Source organism: Helianthus annuus, chromosome 16 (assembly GCF_002127325.2).
Source record: "Helianthus annuus cultivar XRQ/B chromosome 16, HanXRQr2.0-SUNRISE, whole genome shotgun sequence".
Classification (NCBI taxonomy): domain Eukaryota; kingdom Viridiplantae; phylum Streptophyta; class Magnoliopsida; order Asterales; family Asteraceae; genus Helianthus; species Helianthus annuus.
In genome coordinates, this window is record NC_035448.2 from 32313117 (window position 1) to 32333976 (window position 20860).

Sequence of the window (20860 nt, forward strand, 5' to 3'; positions counted from 1 at the left end):
ATTTAACAATTAAAGAAGGCATAACTGGGGTATGGAATGTAATTAACAAAATGGGTAAGGAATTGTTGGAACAAAATATAAATGCTAACTTGTTAATCAAAGGAAAGATTGGGAGGGGTGATGAGGTCGGATTTTGGATTGATTGGTGGCATGAAGATAGTCCGTTAATGGACAGTTTTCCGGCACTTTTCAATCTAGAAAATACAAAAAATGCAACAGTTCAAATGCGATCAAGGAATTGGGATTGGAAGCGCGAGATACGGGGCTCTAGAGAACACGAGGAATGGATGAAATTGCAACAAGTAGTCGATAGTTTGTCAAGGCTGGATGGACAAGACAAGTAGGTGTGGTCTTTTGACTCGGGTGGAGACTTCTCAGTTGCATCATGTCAGGAGGCTTTCAGTAAACAGGCGACCCTGTTTTTTTCCATATAAACGGGTTAAATGGGTACCTAAGAAGACAATATCTTCGCGTGGGGGGGGGTGAACATGATCGTCTTGCTACACTGAATAACTTGCAAAAGAGGAACTTGCTACACGGGTCAAGTATGTGTCGTTTGTGCGGCGACAGAGAGGAAGATGCAAATCATATATTTACGGAGTGCGTCGTGACGGCTTTAACATGGCAAAGGATCAGTATTTGGATGAAAATCCCACCGATTTATGCGTTCAATTTTCGAGATCTCATTCAGATGTATAAAAATGTCAATGGGCCTGAACAAAAAAAAGAGACTGGTGCAAACGGTTGTGCTGACGACATGTTGGGTTGTATGAAAAGCTCGGAACGATGTGATTTTCAATGGCAAAAGATTTTCGATGGATAGAATATTTGGGGAAATACAATCTTTGGCGTTCATATGGGTTAAACACAGATCGAAGGGAATGCAAGTCGATTGGGAGAAGTGGGTGAAATTCAATATATAGGATATATAAAAAATTGTGAGTGTGGGTGTGGGTGTGTGGTTTTAGGCAAGGTAATCTTTTTCTTCTGTTTTGAAAGTAATATATGGGTGAGGAATAGTGGTGATAATTGCATGTATGCTAAGTTCTCGAGCCATGAATCGGGATTCATTGTTTTTTATAAAAAAAAAAACAAGATGAAAAAGATAAGTATTTTTTTAAAGTGTGTGTGGAGAAAAAGAAAGATTGTGGGTATTTTTAAAATATTTTAGGGTTTAAATAAGTAAAAAAAATTAAAAACAATTTTTTTTTTTTCAAAATAGCCAACAGCTAGTTGGCATTTCCAATGCCCCCAACGGTCACATTCTCCCGCTAGCCTGGTCACGACTCATCACTCGCACCCTGATCGCTTGACACCTCTGTGGTGTTCGCGAGCCACGGTGGAAGCCGTGTGGTTGGCGCCCACCGCTCATGACACCACAACAGGTAGTCTAAGATAATATGCATTTATACTTAAAATAGTGAAAAAGGTGATATGATAGTATTCGACACAAACAAATAATTATACATGACACTGTTATAGCAAAAATTTCATATGTACTTCTAGATGTGTAATGATTATGTTAGTAATCATTGTTTATGGTTGAATTTAAATAAATGTATATTTTTTTAGGGAGATGATCAAATAGGGAATTTGCTTTAGATAGGAAGTGTAGAATGCAATAATAGAAGAACATGTGACGAATAACAAATAATAGGACATGTGGCAAGTAGGAGGTGTTTTGATCTGGAATGCGTTACATGAGTTACAAACATCACATTTGATCTCGTGGGCGTTACAAACATCAAAAGAAAAGTCCCAAGAGCTCACTATAACCATTAAATATGGACTTAGCCTTGGAGTATATTAATAGTACTATTGGGTTGGCACCCCTATTCATTAAGTGGTTGTTTAACAACTTCTGAATGGGTAAGTGATGAACCAATAAGAGGTCTGAACTATTAAGTGTTAAACTAGTAAAATGTTTGAACCATTAAGAGCCAGTACAATGCTTAACCATTCAGAGGTAAATGTCTAACCAATTCGGATAAGAGGTCTTAACCATCCAGACTCGGTATAATGCTTAACCATTCAAAGGCAAATGTCTGAACCATTCAGACATCTGCTTGCGAAACAAATAGTCTGAATCATTAAGTGTTAAACCAGTAAGAGGTTTGAACTATTAGGAACCCATTAAGAGCTGAAACAAACAACCCTAAGTTGGTCACGCCAACTAACAAGTTAAATGAATGCATATTATCTATCAATCAATTCAATGTTTTGTGATGGAATATTGGTAAGGAAACAACAAGAATCGTTAAGGTTTGGTTACAGGTTCATGGTAACTACATCATTTTTCTTGATCCTAGCTAGACAACAACATATCGCCCCAAGACCCGTTAATCATGTTCATGACATTTCAAAGACCTGTTTATTGAGGCCTTCAAAATTGTGTTTATCCTGATTTTCAAAGACATGTTTATCATGTATTTCAATGATAATTTCATTAAGATTTTCAAAGATATGGTTATCATGACTTACAATGATAAGTTTTTCAAAATCCATAAAGATATACTATTATGTCTTTCAACTATAAGTCCATCAAGACTTTCAAAGATATGGTTATCATGTCTTTCAAGGACAGGTTTATTAAAATAACTATAAAGATATGTTTATCATGTCTTTCAACGATAAGTTCATCAAGATTTTCAAAGATATGTTTATCGTGTCTTTCAATGATAAGTTTATCAAGATTCTTAAGAAAATAATTTCCATTGTGTTGATTAAACCTGTGAATTCACCAACATTATGTTGACGTTTCTAAGCATGCTTTAGGAACTAAATCAAGGTTGGAACCCACTCTTGGAGTCATACGCATTGCTAGGAACACTTTGGTTGAATACATTATCCATTGTGCTTAAACAAAGGCTATGAAAACCATGAATGTTGCATCTTGCGTTTCCGCCTTGACAGGGTATGACAGATGGGATTAGGTGGCATAAAGGAGAATAATATTGAATTGCTCATTAAATGGTGGAGGAGACTCTGTATGAAGCCCGATCAACTATGGGCCCAAGTAGTCCTGGTTATTCATGGAAGCGGTAGATGTTATTACATTGCCCAATCAAAAAAATTGTTTAGGCATGTGGAAGAATATCGAGAACAACAATAAAGAATTGGTGAAGCATAACCTTGACATTTCACAAAATTTAATTCCTTCAAATTGGTAGAGGGGACAAGGTGTTGATGTAGAAGGACATTTAAAACCAAGAGGGCCCGTTAAGGGACCGGTTCCCAAGCTTCACAAATTAAGGAGAAAAAGGCTCTAGTGAATGATTCCTATAAAACATACATGAACTAACCTTTTATGGAACTAGACATGTCATAGGCTTCCTCATTCTCCAAACGAATTTTCTGAGCTAGTCAAGTTTAATGATATCTTGCAGTCCTATTCTTCCAAGGACATGGAGGACGGTTGGGTTTGGAAGGGTAAGAAAGAAGGCATCTTCTTAGTTACGCAGGCGTCGGTCAATATATCAGCGGGTGTTGAAAATTATGTTTAAGATATGAGGGCTTTTTTTTAGTTAGGCAAGTGCCGGTCAATATGTCGACGACATGGCGAATGTTGAAAATTATGTTTCAAGTATGAGGTTTCCTTGGAACAACTAGGTTGTTCCTAAAGCTAATTTGTTTGTTGGGTGTCACAATTCCCGACCCTACCCTGGACGGGAGTCGTGAACAGCACAAGTGGTACCAGTGTTTATTAAAATTATTCTAGCGGAAATTTTATCAGAACCGGGTGTCAGGAAAAATATCAGAGTTTTCAAACACCGAAATTTTCATTTCATAAACTTGTGGGATAAACCCATATCTACATATATTTTCATAGGGATAAACCGTAGATTATAAAACACATTTTGTGACACCCGGCTTTTCAGGCCGTACCGACAATTGTAGCACGTATTGTGAATAGGTAACAGGGCTATATTTTACTGGTTATGATGTTTATATGTAAAATTTAATGTGTTGGTAAAATTAAATTTGATAAAAATTATGTTGGCAACGGTAAGATAAGCGCTTATCGCGTAACGATTAAAATGCGAAACGAACGTCGGTGACCAACCGAACAGTGTTAAAATCCTAAATATAGTCTGTTATGATCAGAATAATTATTTTAATCATATCCGTGAGGACAAATAAATTAAAACGCTAAGAAACCCTATTTTTCGACTTTAAGCACGTACCGCGCGATGCAGTGCGTATACCGGCAAGATACTGTCAGCACAGCCCGTCAAGGCAACTGAAAATCATTTTAGCAATAATTTGATGAATTTATTCTTGTAGACTGACAAAAATAAATAAAAACGCTTAAATTCCTATTTTTGCGATTTAAAGCACGTACCGCGCAGCACAGCACAGCACACATACTGCCAAATACCGACAACGTCGCCAGTCCAGGCAAACAAAATATTGTTCAGTAATATTTTGGTGAGTTTATTTTTATAGAGAGCTAAAAATAATTTAAAACGCACTAAAACGAGTTTAAAACGCTAGATAAAACACCCGGTGTACAGTTAAATACCAGTTTATGGGCTACATATAATATATATATGTATGTATACGATATATATGAGAGATGGAGGGGTAGGTGGCGGCCATATGGCTGCCCACCTTTTTCCTTTTTGCTTCCAATTAGCCAAGTGTGACCTTGGAACCATAAACACAATCATTTCCACCTCCTACATACTCCATTTAATCCATACAAGATCCAACAAAATCACTCACTCTCTCTCTCTCTCTCTTGAATCTCGGCCGAAAACACACACATACACACACTACCATTTCAAATTTTTGAAGTCTTGAAGATTCAAGTTCATGCAATCTTGTTCCAAGTCCATTTGAAGATCTAAAAAGGGTTTTAGAAGTGTTTTCAAGAAGGATCAAGCTAGAACAAGTTCCATATCATCATTTTCATCAAAACCCACTAGGAATCTTATAGGATCGTATGCTGACCCGAACGAGTTGTTCAGAGGTTATCTCTTGTGTTTCAGATGCGGAATAATAAGAAATACAAGTAGAAGTAGCTTGTTTTCCTTTCTAACTGCTTGTTTTATTGATATCAAACGTTTTACAGCTCGATCGTCACACCGGCAGAGCTTCGGCGTGGAATCCAACTTCTAACCTCTTAGGATCGCTCAGACAATAACTATATATAGGCCACTAGGTCCGCTCATCTGACACATGTCCGTAAGAGCGAACCAGACAAGTTCATATAAGCGACCCACACATGACTAATAAGCGACCCAAGACTTCTATGACCCTATGAGCGACCCTAACATATAAAACCTATACAGACTCATGTTTTCTCATATTTCGTGCCCTATGCTATACAATACAATGTAAGACCTGATCCTAGACACCTAGACGTAATCAACAGATGTAGTGCACTAACAGACTCCCCCTCAGATGTTGATGAAGTCGCCAACACACCTTGACTGTAAAACTTTGTCTTCACATCTGCAGTCTAGATCAGTCTCTGGACTTTTTTCTTCTTTCAATCTTCAGACTCCCCCTCTCGATTTACTGGCATTCTTTGTTCTTCAGTAACATCTTCAGGATCGTCGTCTGATCTTCACAGGCTTTCAGAATCGAATAACCTGACTCTAAAAACACTTTAATTCTCTTGATCAGATCTTTTGATTCCTTAAATTCAATAGCATCAACAATAAACGTGATCTTCAAGATCAGAATCTGTCTCTACTCATTATTTCAGGATCGATCAGCCTGGCACTAACAGATCTTCAGGAATCGAAACTTGGCTACCTGTACAATCTCAACCCCGAAATAAATTTCTTTCACAAATATTTCAAACAATTTTGTACCATCACATGACTCTCATATGCATTAATCAAACATATAATTGCGTACCAACACAAACTCTCTCTCAACTATCTATGATGAACCGCTTGAAGAAGGTTAGAATTAACGAAAACAGTTTGATTTACACAAATACTCCCCCTCAAATTCAGCTCATCATGTTTAGCACTCGGAATTTTGAAAATCAGTTCTCCAACATCAGTTGTCGAAAATCTTTTTGATTTTAAAAAAAATTATGCTAAAACACACACAAAATCTTTTTGGATTTTCTGAGAGATATTATCTGACACCACTTGAAAATACAAACATATAGAAATGTAATATTTACAATTAATATTATTGTGAGTTCGTGCAAGAGGATCATATCAGTTTATGAGACAAATCACCAACACCGTTAAGCTTGATTTCATTTTAAGCTTTAAACAATTTACCTTGATTGTCAGTATGTTTGTCCTCTTAAATTCTCAACACAAATTTCAATCGATTCGAGATATGATATTAATGTTTTAGAGACTTAAACTTAATTGTGTATCACTCCACTTGAATATACTCCTGTATCCAGATCCCAAATATTCAGTCTTACAGGTGAGTATACCACAGCTGATATCTGTAAAGGGGTTAGGTGCGAAACCGTGAGAGCTCAGGTCAGAACTTCCGTTCAGCAGAGAGATGACGGCTCGACTTTTGGTGGGTCCCCTTTAGAGGATCTTTTGCATTTCAACAGCAGCGACTATCAATTTTATTGTTTCATCAGCATGCTGAGGGCGAAGCTTATGTTTCAAAGCTTTAGCAAAAAGGATTATCCGGGGACTAGGTCAGAACTTCCATTCAGCAGAAGTCCCGGGATAATACCCAGATATCACTGAGTATAAAGACCTAGTATCTCAGAATATGGGACCTTTCAAACAAGATTTCGGGGGTTACCCATATATTCAAGAATAGTTACCCACAAATTAAGCAAGTTTGAATTAGGTTTATATCTCGTTTCAATTTACTAAATGTGCGAAAATCTACTGACACATCCGCAGTAAGATCGTTTAACACTTTTTAGACTTTTCAATTCTTTAGCGTGCCGTGATAGTCCACTGATGTACTATCATTTCCTCTTTTTCGCAACAAAACTCATTTTTGAATTTTATCATGTTTTTTACTTTTTCAAATTTTCAAATGTTTTTGGATTTTCTGAAATTTCCCTACTCCCCCTAAAATGCAAACACATTTTAAAGAAAATTTGAAAACTTCTAGACTCTTGACCCAATATAAACACGAAAAGTAAAACAAACTTTACAGAAACTTGACAGCCGACACTGAAACACATCAAATCGCCATTCACTAGGCATAAACAATCTGAACTCCCCCTATCACAAACCATTTTCTCATTTAGATTTCAAAACACTTAAGTTTGTTTTAATCAAAATGACTTTTCCGGAAAATGAATTTGTGTTGATAACAACCACTTGTAGGTCTATCTTTTAAAAACGGGAATGTGGTTCATCATCTTGTCTATCTTTTGCCATAAATAATAAATCAAGTACAATTTAATGTCCCTGATTTACCATTTTCATTTAAGAACCTTCTGTACCACTTGTAAATGTAATTACTTCAAAGTATACAAACATCTCAAAATTTAACCACAAATACCACTTGTGGGATCAAGATTACCACTTGTAGATACCCAAAAACTACCACTTGTAGGAATGTTACGTCTACATCACCATTTTACCAATCAAGATGCCGATTCCTGCTTCGCAATTACCAACCTGGAAGCTCCGGCGTAGTCCTTTCACCTGCAAAATCCAAAACACTATTCAAAATTTTTCAAACAAACTTATCAAATACTAGAAAGATGCCGATTCCTGATCCACGATATAAACTTGGGATCTCCGGCATAGTCCTTCGACTATCATGGAAAGCAAACTTCCATCCAAGTCTTCTCAGACTTGATGGCTTTCAGTTCTTGAGCTGTAGGGTTGTATGTTGCCTTTTTAGTAGCATAAAAATCTTTAACCCCTTTAGCTCTCCCACTCAACATCTTCCCAAATATCTTCTTAACATTCCCGTTGAATGTTTTCTCGACATCAAATTCATTCTTTTCTTTGTAAAACTGATTAGAAATCTCAGTTTTTCCCACTTTCTTCTTTACTTCCTCAAACTTCAATGATGGAAACTCCTCATCATTCACTGAAATCTTCTTTTCAACCTGTGGCTCTTCTGGCTTTGTGGAACCAGATTCATCGCCGACATTCACTTCACCTTTCTTCGCAACCCACACCTGGTTGTCTTTTCCTTTCTTTTTGTAAAAATTCTTTTCCGAACACTCGCCAACCTCAAATTTTGAATTTTCAAAAATTTTAGGTCTATTGGTTGGTGTGTCAACATCAACAACTTTCTCTTTCAACTTCTGAGAAACTCCCTGTTTTGATTGGACACTTTTTGAACAATTCCATGCAATGTGACCAGCTTCATTGCATCTATAACAGGTTCTAGTCTCTCTTTGATAACATATATCATCTCCATTCTTCTTTTTCTCAGCAAGAAACTCTTTGTTCGACTGTCTCCAGAACGGTTTCTGCTGTTCCTCCTCAGCACTTCCACCCGACACAAATTTCGATTTTGCTTTAGAATTTTTCATATTTTTATCATTTTCTGGTGGAATAAAACCAAGACCTTTCTTTTTGTAACTATGATTCTGATTAGGTTTCTTTGGAAAACCAGGACCAGAGTTGTAACTTTTTTTCTTGTTTAAACGTTGCTGTACTCTAGAAGTATATTTTTTAGATTTTTCAAAACTTTTCAAAACTTTTAATTCTGGAATATTCACTTCTAAAAGTTTGAAAGTTTTGTTTATTAGTTCCGTTTTAATACTCATTATTGGGAACTCCTTATTGTAATATAATTTGTCCGAACCATTCAAAGTATACACAACTTCGAATGTTTCATCATTCAAATCTGCCTTTGACAATAAAAATTCTTTACTATAAGACCGTTTTTCCGACGAATTTTGACTGTTGACTGACGAATTTGACCCTCCAGACTCAGATTTCGACTCGGACTCCTCATCAGTATCCAACACTTGATCGACCACCTTTTTTATTAGAACAGACTCATGATCAGTATCGGACGAGGTAAACGTGACATCGATGTTGTCTGGTAAAATGTCAGTTGTGTCGGTTTTTAACTTTATATTGACTGCTTTCTCAAGTTGCTCCTCATTTGGTTTCCTAGGAGAATACCTATCCCAAATTGGAGGTGGACACTTGTTATAGCTAACAGTCGGTTTCTTACCACGGTCTTTCTTCTTCCTTGGCTTCTCGTCTTGAAAAGCTTCCAAACCTGCAACAGTTGGATAAACACGATCAATGAGATAATCAGAAGTAGTATAGCTTAACAATAACCGCCTAATTCTCTCATTTTCAATCTTTTCAGTTTCCAACTCTTGCTTCCATTTGGCACTCTCTTCAATGTAGAAATTTATAGCTTTTTGCTTTGACATTAAAGTTGCATTCATCATTGTCAGCGCCTGTTCTCTTTCTGAGTTTGTTGTTTGGAGACCAGTTACTGTTTTGTTCAACACGTCGTACGATTCCTTCACATAATTGAGATTGAACAATAACTGCTCCTTCTTCTTTTCATACTCAGCTATGATGTCGTCTTTAGATGCACAATCCTTGCAAACCTCCATGCACTTCTCACACGGCTTGACGACTTCAACAATCTTCTCAACTTCGATTGTTTTAAAAACTTCTACCACTTTTTCTACTTCAATCACCTTTTCTACTTCTTTCACAACATCAGTAATTTTCTCAGCAACATTCTCAGCATTTTAAATATCATCTTCAGATTCAACTTGTTGTTCTTTAGCAGTTCGTTTCTCCTTTAGTTTCTCTATCCGATCTGCAAAATAGAAATGAAAACTTTCAGGAGAAAGATGAGATTTAGCAACATTTATATGTTTTTCCTCATCATCACTGCTGCTGTGATCAGGTGACTGATCAAACTGAAATGTTTTTTCAGAATCATCATCAGAAACACCAGAATCAGACGGTGTTTTATCAAATACAACTGCTTTTTCTGAAACAATTTCATTCTGTACACTCTCATCAGAACTCGATAAACTCTCATCTGAACCCTCTGAAATTTCTCCAGATCTTTCTGAAAGTTCATCGGTACTCTCTGAATTTCCAACAGACGCAACAGACTTTTCATCCTCACTAACCACATTCACTCCAATTGATTTCATCCAAGTAGCAAATAAATCTGGCTCTTTGACAATCTTGGCAATGAATGCTTTGAACTCTCCCTTTTTATCAACAAACATATCCCAGCTGAAACCTTCTGGTAGTTTCTCATCATCTTGATCAATAATGCATGCTGCTGTGGCTTCAGATGATATATAATCATTCCAGCTAAAATCCACAACACATGCTCTTTTGGAATCTTCAATCTTTCTCCCGTGAGCTGTCTGTGGTTCTTGGGATTGACCAACTTGTTGATAGATAGCTTTGCGGTAGTAATCATCTTTCCCGAATGGATTCTGTGCTCCGCTAGCTTCTCTTCCTTTGCACTCCCGCTTGAAATGGCCTTTCTCTCTGCATCGAAAACAAGTAACTTTAGATTTATCAAAACCTAAAGTAGAAACATGTGCATCAAGAAAGTCATTTCTCCCGGTAATGGTTTTGAATTTCTCAGCTCGTCGAAGAACACTAGCAAGACACCATTTAATATCCATGAGTTCCATTTCTTCAGCGTCTATCTGATCATAATCCTCTTTGGTAAGCATAGGATTTCCGATCCGACCAGCAACAAGACCTTCATCGGATAACAGAACTGAACCCAGAAGTGCCATGTGATCTTTAGCAGTGTCTTCAGAGAAGCTTTGACTTTCTGGAAGGTTGAGAGCTATGTTGCATTGAATTATGTATCCATTTCCGGTTTTTGTACTCTGAGACTGAAAACTAGTGTTAGTCTCTTTCGGATTCACACTTGGAAACGATGAAAACCCACTGCTACTCTTGTTCGAAATCTGATCAACTTTCTCAGATGAATCACCAGCACTGAATGCAGTTTGTATCTTCGGACTTCTTTCAGATTCAGTAACTGGAACACTACCTTTATAATACATCTTTACATCCTGTTGACCACTCGGGTTATTCATCCTGGCTATCTTCTGTTGTTCCAGATCCTGTCCCTCTAACTTCTCAATAAACTGTTCGATTGTCAGTCTGTCATAAACACCCGTGTTTTTCAGTATCATCAAATACGTTCCCCATTCTTTCTGAGGTAACGCATCAACCAACTTATCAACATATTCTTCACGAGCTTTATCGACACCCAACATTGACAATGATCGCACCAAATGACAGTATCTCTCGATCAACTTCTTAGTGTCCTCTCCCGGCAAACTACAGAACAAGTCAAATTCTTTCTTAAGCAATGCCTTCTTGCTTTTGATCATACTTTCACTACCCTCGAATTTGACTTTAAGAGCATCCCATATCGACTTAGCAGTTTTGTCGTGCTGTAACAAAATGAATATGTCTTCTTTAATCGCCTGCTGTAACAGACTGATCATCATTTTCTCTGCTCTGTACATTGCACGTTCTTGTTCTGAGAATTCGGATATTTGTTTAACAACTTGCAATTCTGTTCGAGGCAATGTATACTTTTCTAATATGCATTCCCACGATCTGAGATGATTTGCCTGAACCCAGTTTTCAAATCGATCCTTCCACCCATAATACTCCTCAATGCTCATCAATTTCGGAGGTTTCTGGGTAGTTCCCGTTTCGTTTTCTAGATTCATGGCTTGAGCAATCGCGGCTGGAGTAGTCGATGTAGCAAAAGCGTTGTAAAACTCGGAATCCATACTGACTTATAAGCGAGCTAAACAGATGATCGAAAAGCGAATTAACTTTGCACAATAAGCGAACCAGAGAAATCCAAATAAGCGAATCGAGTGACTGACTAATGAGCGGACCAATCAATTTTACCGAATGAGCGAACTCAAATAATATCCGTTTGAGCGAACCAGGATGTTGTTCGTTCGAGTGAATCAGGCTGATAACTAAAAGAGCGAACCAAATTTATCCAAATGAGCGATCCAGAAATTGACTTTTGGAGCGGTCCAGAATTTGACTTTTGGAGCGGTCCAGAGATTGATACACGAGCGGTCCAGAAACTGACTTATGAGCGATCCAAAAACTGTCTTATGAGCGGTCCAAACACAAATTTTGAGCGAACCAACTGCAAATTTGTACAAATGAGCGATCCAAAACGTGACCTAAGAGCGGTTCATGATGACGTCATTTCGAGCGGTCCACATTACGAACATGATTTGACCCATAAAAACTTCGAATTTTGGCTTCAAACTTTCCAGGATTTATCTCGATACTATTGCGCACAATCTGTGAAAAATTGAGCGAATTCCGACCGTGAAATCTTCCCGAATCAGAAAAAGAAGGTGTAGAAGTAAGAAGAAATGATGAAAAACAGCTACAATCTGCAGAAAACCTCCTCCCAAGCTCTGATACCACTTGTAGGATCGTATGCTGACCCGAACGAGTCGTTCAGAGGTTATCTCTTGTGTTTCAGATGCGGAATAATAAGAAATACAAGTAGAAGTAGCTTGTTTTCCTTTCTAACTGCTTGTTTTATTGATATCAAACGTTTTACAGCTCGATCGTCACACCGGCAGAGCTTCGGCGTGGAATCCAACTTCTAACCTCTCAGGATCGCTCAGACAACAACTATATATAGGCCACTAGGTCCGCTCATCTGACACATGTCCGGAAGAGCGAACCAGACAAGTTCATATAAGCGACCCACACATGACTAATAAGCGACCCAAGACTTCTATATAACAACCCTCGGTAAAACCGACATCCTCATAATATTTCTGACACCCTAACATATATTGTAAATATATCAACTTGTTTTTATATGTACCCCTTATGTGAAAACCGAGCCCTCGAACTAGATTATATTATATAAAATAAATAAAAACAATAATAGTTAAGTTGAGGCGGGCCGCATGGGCCTCACCTCAAACTTAACGCGGGCCGCGCGAGTAGGTAACCAGAATTCACCAAAACCTTAGGCCCAAGCGGGCCGCGTACATGGTGGGTTAAGACAATGCGGGCCGCGAGTGCTCGGACTTGTGGCATGACCCGGTGATGACACGTGTCCAACTCGTGTCGAAGCTATACGCTGACCGGACCAAGCTACGCGTTGACCACCTGTTGACGCGGGCCGCGTAGACTTGGCCCAAACTTCACGCGGGCCGCGTGAAAGTCCAATTTCAGCACTATAAAGAGGAGGCATCGAGCCTTCAGTCTGATCGTTCAATTTTCGTTCTTTCTCTCTCAATTTTAGTTAGTGGGCATTATACCCGAGTCCAATACCCCCTAAAATAGCGAGGTTCTGCTACGATGTAAGTATTATAACCCCTGGAGACGTATTAGATACGCTGCCCGATTGATCTAGGGTTCCGTAACGGCTGTCGTGGTTCTGCCCGACGTAGTCGTTGGAATGCCGTCTCGGGGAGGGTATTACTAATGTTAAATTGGGTTATTATACTAACACACGTGCATTTGTGTAAATTATAGATATTCACCAGGAAATCATAAAGGAAAACCCTAAAATAGCAATGTGAGTGATCCTTCTTTTTATGAACTCATTTTTGTGAGTTGATCCACTTTTTGTAAACTGTTTTTACAAACCCTTGAATATCTTTCCATGCGAATAACAGTTATTGAGTATTTGTAAGAATACAATTACAGTCGGTAAATTTGGGGTTTTGTATACAAAATTTGTTACCACCTGGTAAAGGAGTAACATGACCATAAGTCGGAACGACAGTACCGTGTGGTGGTAATTGATATAACTTGGAAACAAATGTAATTGCGGATGCGCCCTCAATACTGTTCACTGTGAATTTTTATTTAAACTTGATTAAACTGGGATTCACTCACCAGTATTTCCCACTGATAAAATGTTTTTAAAACGCGTTTCAGGTAACAATATGTGAAAGCCAAATAGAAGCCAGCTGGACAGCACTGAAGGCTTGGAAAAGTGGCAATAAAGTTACCTAAGAATAAAATGGATGTTTTTATTAAATAAATAGGATTTATTCCTATGAAACGTGTGTATTAAAAACTTGGGTTTTTACCCATATGTTTAATGTTATAAACATGGTGGTTTACTCTGATTAAAATATTTCCTAACTACGATCCTGATGAAAATTTCCGCTGCCAAAATGAATAATAAATAAATGTGATACCACCGAAACTGGTTCACGGCCGCCCGTTCCCGGGAGATAGGGATCGGGGGCTGTGACAGAAGGTGGTATCAGAGCTATGCCACTGATTCAGCCACAGAAGTGTTCTGCTGACATCAAAATTCAAAGTGTTAGGAAATAAATTATGGAAATACGTGTATAATTGTATTTCTTGCTATGTGTTATCTGACTATTTGTTAGTTTACAGTATGAGCGACCAAGGACCTTCTGACGCCTATCGTCAACTGTCTGGTTCGCCTAGGAGCGAAGGCACCTCCTCTTCTCAGCCTGCCCTCTCAGGGTATTCTGCTGACACAGAAGAAGGGATCTTTGTGTTTAAGGCTCAGTCTGAAGAGCCATTTCCTCAGAAAAAGAGGGGATGGTTCAGTAGGGGAGCGCACGAACGTAGGAAAAGAATGAAAAAATTGCAGGAACAGCGAGTGTTAGCCGCAGCAAAAAGAGAAACTGATGCTTATAATCAGGATATGCTCAATAGGGGTATCGCTAATATCCATATTTTAGCAACCACTGCTGCTGACCCAAACCTGGAACAAATGCTAGCACCCCAACCACAAAATCCTGATCAACCCATGGAAATAGAAAACCAGATAGAAATGCCTGATTTCAACCCGGAGGAAATACCTAGGGTACCTGCACCTGATCCTCTAGACCCAAACAACTACGACCCCTGGTGGGACGATGTTAGGGACTACGTGCAACAAAACCCAATTCAGGAAAATGTGCCAATACCCAACTTAGGAGCTTATCCAGGATTAGATCCTCATGATCCCTACAACATAAGTGACGCATATGTTAGGGAAATTTTAGAAAATCCATACCCGTACCAAGCCCCTATGCCTCCGTATCAGGAACCCGTACCTCAGTTTCCAAACCCAGTCCTAGAACCTGCACCCCCAATGAGTGCAGAAAATGTCCAGGAACTTAGGACTTTTGGGGAAGAAATTTTAGAAAGCAGTGATCGTATGCGACAGGTGGGAGAACGCCTCGTATGGAAATACGATGAGCGTAATATGGATTTTTGGATGAATCCATATCAGTGAAGGTGATGGTAGAAACAGTAATAATAATAATAATAAAATAATATATGTGTGTATGTGTTAGAAAAAAAAAAAAAAAAAAAACTACGAATGCATACTATTAGTATTGTAGCTTTACATTTCAGTCGGTACTGTAATTTTTATTTCTGTACTGGTGTGTATTGATGCATACTATATAAATAGAGTAAAAGTCGCAATGCTCGACGTTTTTGGGTAAACGTGCGTGTTATGTGATTGGATATATTCAAATATTAATTGTGATATTAATATTTGGTAAATGTCTAAAATTCAGATGGCCGACGCGGGAAATCCAGAAAATCTGAATAACGATAACCAGAGTAACATTAACGTGGTTAATGAGAATTCGGACAATAATAACAACGGAAACCAAATGGATAATAGTGCCGTTCAGCATATTGTGGCACAAGGAATTATAGATGCGATGCCATTTATTATTCAAACAGTTCAGGAAGCGAATAATAAAAGTAAGCATAGCAGTAAGCGACCAACTGAACCAGAAAACAGCGTGAACAATGGACCCATATTTCAAGCGCCCGTTCCCAAAAGAAGAAGAACCATGCCACATGGTTGTTCTTACAAGGAATTCTGGTCCTGCAAACCAATAGAATTCTCGGGCAATGAAGGACCCATTGCAGCTTTACGCTGGATAGAGAAAACTGAGGCAGTTCTGAAAATAAGCAAGTGTGCTGAAGAAGATAAAATACTGTTTGCTTCAAATCTGTTTAAAAATGCAGCCTTAGAATGGTGGAACACTATCCTCCAATCCAGAGGAAGTGATAAGATTTATAATATGGAATGGGGAGAATTCAAGAACATGGTAGAAAGGAAATTCTGCCCTCCCAATGAAAAAGAACAGATAGCAAATAAGTTTCTGAATCTAAGAATGACCGGGGTAGACAGTAAGGGTTACACTACCACATTCTTTGAATATGCTAGGATAGTACCTACCCTTGCATCACCTGAACCAGTGTTAATCTCCCGTTACATCTGGGGATTAATTGGAGAAATTAGACATGTAGTCAAGGCCGCTAGACCCCAAACCATCGAGGAAGCTGTAGAACTAGCCAATACCTTGACAGATGAGTTAATCCGTACTAGAGAAGAAGACCAGAGAAGAAACCTAACCCAAAGGCTTACTCAAGAATTCCGTTCTGGGAATTCCAATCGTAGGAATGTAGGTTCTACCTCTGCACCATACTGCAAAGCCTGCAAAAAGAAGCATTCTGGAAAATGCTCTACTTACTGCAATTTCTGCAAAGCACCAGGACATAAGGAGGAGACATGCAGAAGAAAACCAACTAATGGGATGTGCTTCAATTGTGGAGAAAAAGGTCATATCAAGCCAAATTGCCCAAAAGTGACCCCAGCTGCAAATAACAAGAACCCTAGAAATGCTAGAGCATTCGTTTTGACTGCAGAAGAAGCCAAGATGATTCCTGACGTCATTGCTGGTACGTTTTTAGTTAATGATATTTTTGCTAAAGTATTATTTGACTCTGGTGCAAACCAAAGTTTTATTAATACTTCGTTTTGCAAATTCCTAAGTAAATCATTAACTAAACTACCACAAGAATGTCTAGTAGAAACCGCAAATGGAGAAACTGTTAGGATTTCTGAAATCTTGCAGGGGGCAAGAATAGAAATTCTAAATCAAAAATTTATGGCAAACCTTTACCCAATGAATCTGGCTGGATTTGATGTTGTGCTAGGAATGGATTGGTTAATAGCCAATAAAGCCAGTATTTTATGTGATCAAAAGACAATTCAACTAAAGTCACCAAGAGGTGAAAAGATTTCAATTAAAGGAGATAAACCCTTTAGGTCCACAAAATTCATCTCTGTGATGAAAACTGTAGGTTATATAAGAAAAGGATCTATAGTGTATATGATTTCTATAATCACTAACACTAAAGGAAAAGAATTAAAAGACATCCCAGTAGTATCCCAATTTTCAGATGTCTTTCCAGAAGAATTGCCAGGACTACCGCCAAACAGGGAAGTTGAATTCAGAATTCATCTGTTACCAGGAACAGCACCGATTGCCAAAGCACCTTATCGTTTGGCACCCGCAGAAATGCAAGAACTGAAGAAACAATTAGACGAATTGTTGGAAAAAGGATTCATACAGCCAAGCTCATCGCCATGGGGAGCGCCGATTTTATTTGTTAAAAAGAAGGACGGATCAATGCGTATGTGCATTGACTACCGGGAATTGAACAAAGTCACGATTAAGAATCGGTACCCATTACCGAGAATCGATGATTTGTTTGATCAACTTCAAGGAGCTCGATTTTTCTCTAAAATCGATTTAAGATCAGGATATCATCAATTAAAGGTACAGGAAGAGGATATTCCTAAAACCGCATTTAGAACAAGGTATGGTCATTATGAATTTACTGTCATGCCATTTGGTTTAACCAATGCCCCAGCCGCATTTATGGACATGATGAACCGAATATGTAAGCCATATTTGGATAAATTCATAATTGTCTTTATAGATGATATTCTCATTTATTCTAAAAGTAAAGAAGAGCATGCTAAGCACTTGCACTTACTTTTAAGCCTGTTAAGAAAAGAAAAGCTTTATGCTAAGTTTTCAAAGTGTGAATTTTGGTTAGAACAGGTACAATTTCTCGGACATTTAGTGAATCATGAAGGAATTCATGTAGACCCAGCAAAGATTGAAGCAATCACTAAATGGAAAACCCCTGAATCACCAACTGAGGTTAGAAGTTTCTTAGGATTGGCCGGTTATTATAGAAGATTTATTCGAGATTTTTCTAGAATAGCCATTCCTTTGACTAAGTTAACCTGTAAATCTGTTAAGTTTGAATGGGGACCAAAACAAGAAGAAGCTTTTAGAATCCTTAAGCAAAGATTAACCCATACACCTATATTAGCATTACCAGAAGGAAATGAAGACTTTGTAATTTACTGTGATGCTTCTAAATTAGGTTATGGATGTGTGTTGATGCAACGTCAAAAGGTTATAGCTTACGCCTCTAGACAACTTAAGAGTCATGAAGAAAACTATTCAACCCATGATTTGGAATTAGGAGCTATAATTTTTGCCCTTAAGATTTGGAGACATTATCTTTATGGTAGTAAGTTTACCATATTTACAGATCATAAGAGTTTAAGATATGTTTTCGGGCAAAAAGAGTTGAATATGAGACAGAGACGCTGGATGGAATTGCTTAGTGATTATGATTGTGATATCCAGTATCATGCAGGAAAAGCAAATGTGGTGGCTGATGCTTTAAGTCGAAAATATCACGAAAAACCAAAAAGGGTACGTTCTCTTAAATTAAATCTACAAGTAGATTTAAACAATCAAATTAGAAAAGCACAAGAATTAGTAATCAAGGAAGATACTGAAAAGTTAAAGGGAATGATTAAGGAATTAGAACAAGGAATGGATGGAATTTGGAGGTTCCATAAAAAGAGAATGTGGATACCTAAATTAGGAAATTTACGTCACCGTATATTAGAAGAAGCCCATAAGTCTAAATATACGATGCATCCAGGAAGTGATAAAATGTACCAGGATTTAAGGAAAAATTTCTGGTGGATAGGAATGAAAAAGGACGTAGCAGCTTATGTTTCTAAATGTTTAACTTGCTCACAAGTTAAAGCTGAACATCAGAAACCCTCAGGATTGTTACAACAATTAGAAATACCAGTTTGGAAATGGGAATTGATAACAATGGATTTTGTTACCAAATTGCCTAAAACAAGAAAAGGTAATGATACAATCTGGGTGATTGTAGATAGATTAACCAAGTCAGCTCATTTCTTACCAATGAAAGAAACCTTTAGTATGGAACAGTTAGCCAAATTATATGTAAATGAAATTGTTTCTTTACATGGCATTCCTTTATCAATTGTTTCTGATAGAGATAGTCGTTTTACTTCTCATTTTTGGTCAAGTTTTCAAAGAGCAATGGGGACCAGGCTAAAACTAAGCACCGCTTATCATCCTCAAACAGACGGACAAAGTGAAAGAACAATTCAGACGATGGAAGATATGCTTAGAGCTTGTGTAATTGATTTTGGAGGTAATTGGGACGAACACTTACCTTTGATAGAATTTTCTTATAATAACAGTTATCACACAAGTATCAATGCTGCACCATTCGAAGCACTTTATGGAAGAAAGTGCAGAACCCCAGTCTGTTGGGCGGAAATTGGAGAAAAACAACTATCTGGACCCGAGATAGTACAAGAAACAACCGACAAAATTATTCAAGTCAAGGAACGACTGAAAACTGCACGTGATCGCCAGAAGAGCTACGCTGACAACAGGCGTAAACCCTTAGAATTTCAAGTAGGAGACAGAGTATTATTGAAAGTCTCTCCCTGGAAAGGAGTGGTAAGATTTATCAAAAGAGGAAAGCTAAGTCCCAGGTATATTGGACCTTTTGAAATTATTAGAAGAATAGGACCTGTAGCTTATCAGCTACGACTGCCAGAGGAAATGGCAGGAATACATGATGTGTTTCATGTATCCAATCTTAAAAAGTGTCTAGCCGATGAATCACTCGTAGTACCTCTTAAGGATATAGAGGTTAATGAGCAACTCAAGTTTGTGGAGAAGCCTCTACAAATTGAAGATAGGAAAGTTAAAAATCTCAAGCATAAGAGATTGGTTCTGGTCAAAGTAAAGTGGGACTCCAAAAGAGGACCCGAGTACACGTGGGAGCTTGAATCCGAAATGAAAAAGAAATATCCACACTTGTTCCAGTAGATCTCGAGGACGAGCTCTAAAACAAGGTGGGGAGGATATAACAACCCTCGGTAAAACCGACATCCTCATAATATTTCTGACACCCTAACATATATTGTAAATATATCAACTTGTTTTTATATGTACCCCTTATGTGAAAACCGAGCCCTCGAACTAGATTATATTATATAAAATAAATAAAAACAATAATAGTTAAGTTGAGGCGGGCCGCATGGGCCTCACCTCAAACTTAACGCGGGCCGCGCGAGTAGGTAACCAGAATTCACCAAAACCTTAGGCCCAAGCGGGCCGCGTACATGGTGGGTTAAGACAATGCGGGCCGCGAGTGCTCGGACTTGTGGCATGACCCGGTGATGACACGTGTCCAACTCGTGTCGAAGCTATACGCTGACCGGACCAAGCTACGCGTTGACCACCTGTTGACGCGGGCCGCGTAGACTTGGCCCAAACTTCACGCGGGCCGCGTGAAAGTCCAATTTCAGCACTATAAAGAGGAGGCATCGAGCCTTCAGTCTGATCGTTCAATTTTCGTTCTTTCTCTCTCAATTTTAGTTAGTGGGCATTATACCCGAGTCCAATACCCCCTAAAATAGCGAGGTTCTGCTACGATGTAAGTATTATAACCCCTGGAGACGTATTAGATACGCTGCCCGATTGATCTAGGGTTCCGTAACGGCTGTCGTGGTTCTGCCCGACGTAGTCGTTGGAATGCCGTCTCGGGGAGGGTATTACTAATGTTAAATTGGGTTATTATACTAACACACGTGCATTTGTGTAAATTATAGATATTCACCAGGAAATCATAAAGGAAAACCCTAAAATAGCAATGTGAGTGATCCTTCTTTTTATGAACTCATTTTTGTGAGTTGATCCACTTTTTGTAAACTGTTTTTACAAACCCTTGAATATCTTTCCATGCGAATAACAGTTATTGAGTATTTG